Source organism: Odontomachus brunneus, unplaced genomic scaffold, assembly GCF_010583005.1.
Source record: "Odontomachus brunneus isolate Ranch 3 - 2012 unplaced genomic scaffold, Obru_v1 Obru_scaffold_046, whole genome shotgun sequence".
Taxonomy (NCBI): domain Eukaryota; kingdom Metazoa; phylum Arthropoda; class Insecta; order Hymenoptera; family Formicidae; genus Odontomachus; species Odontomachus brunneus.
In genome coordinates, this window is record NW_022639496.1 from 208,460 (window position 1) to 210,989 (window position 2,530).

General features: G+C 32.1%; 1 pseudogene; it reads left to right on the forward strand.

Moving 5' to 3' along the window:
* Positions 1 to 1,643, forward strand: part of LOC116844762 — a 3,962-nt pseudogene extending 2,319 nt beyond the window's left edge.
* The last annotated feature ends 887 nt before the right edge of the window (positions 1,644 to 2,530 follow it).

Genomic DNA, 2,530 nt, shown 5'->3' on the forward strand with positions numbered 1-2,530 from the left:
TCTCTCTCTCTCTCTCTCTCTCTCTCTCTCTCTCTCTCTCTTTCTCGCAAATATAGCGATAAATAAGGTAAGAATAATAAGATTAATTTAAATAGTTTGACAGTTTTAAGATTAATTTAAACAGTGTATATATTTATAAAATTCCGATGTGTATCTGTGTATAATGACAACTTTATTGTTTTATATCACATAATCTTGTCATGTAACGCAACATATGCAAACATTATATGACTTTTTGATTTTGTTTTGATGACTTATTTTATTTCGTTTTCAGGTCCGAATTATAAATCAGTCATCGCTGCAAAGTTGAAGCATTTTCTCTTTGGCACAACAAAGTATATTTGTAAAAATGATTTATCCGTAAAAGCATTTTATATTTCATACATTTTTACAGGATATTATGTAAAAGCAATCTTAGTATAAGTTCTAGCAAGAACAAACATTATACACCGATGGAAAGAAAAGTATTTCTACAAATATTGAATCTTTTTAAGCATATTATAGAAGAAAAAAAAAGTGATGGCTAATAAAAGAAAAAGAGACAGCATGGAACGAAATTCGCAACAGATATAATGAGTCTGCGTTAATTTTTCAAGAAGTGAAAACAACGACAATTTTTAACTTTCTAGTTAATAATTTTACATGTTATAATTTTATTGTAATTTTGTAAATAGAGAACTATGCAACAATTGAAAAAACTGTGGACAAATATCAAACAGGGTCAGAGAGAGGAAATTACAAAAGAAAGACAGTCACGTATGGCAACTGGCGGTGGACTAGAACAACCAGAAACAATTGTTGATCCCGATGTTGCTGTTATTGCACCTCATTTAATGAAAACAGCGCCAGTATTATTCACGTCTAATATGACTGAAAAGGAAACTAATGGTATGTAAAAAAGTAATTTATAAAAATTGACACTTATAGAGGAAGTACAATTGTTATTATTAGACTTTTTTTTATATTAATATTTGATAAAAAGTTATCTCAATTTAACTAAGAAGAGTTTCGTTTTATAAATTTGTAGTGTTTGATTATTTTTAAAATGTTTCAATTTTATATTGCTGAATTTTTTAAAATTGTGTTTTTTATAAATATTTTTGTATTTAGTAAAGTATTTGTATTTTTATATCAATTAATCCCCTTTAACTTAACATCTACTAAATGTTGCTCTTGATTTATACTTTATCTTATTTTTGTATTCGTAATTTTTATTCCTAAAGTTTGAATATATTGCTTTCCTCTTATTTTATTATACATGCAATTCTATACTTTCAATGTTTGATAAATGTATTTTGGTTGTATCTGAAATATTAAGTATTCAGTAATTTTTTTCTGCATTTTAGACAAACGTGATATTGTATTAGAGTTCTTACTAAAAGTAATAATGTCCAGTTTATCAGATTCTGAGGATGATGCAATAAATACTGTGAGTGATATAGGAACTACTATGTCTAAAGGTATTTATTATAATATTATACATATCTGCATATAATGTATATTAATATCTTTTTGCAAAGTACAAACTACAATAGCAATAATAATTCTTAATTTTACAGATATATCTACTATTAAAGACAATGTAGAGCAATATAAGATAAAAATCGATAGTTTTTGGTGAACAATGCGGTAAAGTTAAAGACAATGTGGAATTATATGTCTCGAGCAATGACAAAAACAGAACTTCACGTATAAAAAGAAAAAACAAAGAAACAATGGAATTAAATGCAGAAGAAAATATACGAGTAGAACGGATAAAACAAATAATTCAACAGGAGGAGTGTTTGACAAATATTAAATCAAAATATGAAGAAAGAATGGCAGCTATGAGAGAAGAACATTTAAGAGAAATGAATTATCCGCAAACAAAACATTTAAAAGAAATGAAGAAGAAATAAAAATAAAAAGAGCAAGACTCAAAAGTATCGAATTGCAGCAAAAAGAAAATATTGAACCTGATATATAGTTATTGTGACGTGGCAGCCCGAGAGGCGCGACTCCGCTCGGAACATTTTTGCGTGAACTCCGCGTCTCAGGTCGCGAGTATCGGAAGCGAAGCCAAAAGGCATTAAAAGAAAAGATTAGAGAAGGTTTGCGAATTAGTCAGGATAGTGGTCTAGTCTTCGCATCTCTAAAACAGTGTGCCCCAAGCTCCCCGCGCTAATCCGGAGGAACGGAAGTGAGCAGGACGACGAGGGACACAAGGGACCGACCTACGACACCGCTCTCGCCGATCGTCAAAGGAAAAGGCACGCGGGTAAGGAATTTAAACTCTCGCTCTCTATAAGACATTGTTGCCGTCCCGATTTCGGTTTTACGTTTACCGTGTTTATCATTACAGCTCGCTGAGTGACGCGTCAAGGAAGGACGCGAGAAAAAGGATGACAAGGACTCGTGCCGGGATAGACGACGAGTTCGTCAGAGACGAACAGCTGATAACCAACAGCATAAACATGGAGCGGTCAGGTGTCGCGTGAACAACAACACGCTGACACCGATTACAACGGGAGAGAGAGAGAGAGAGAGAGAG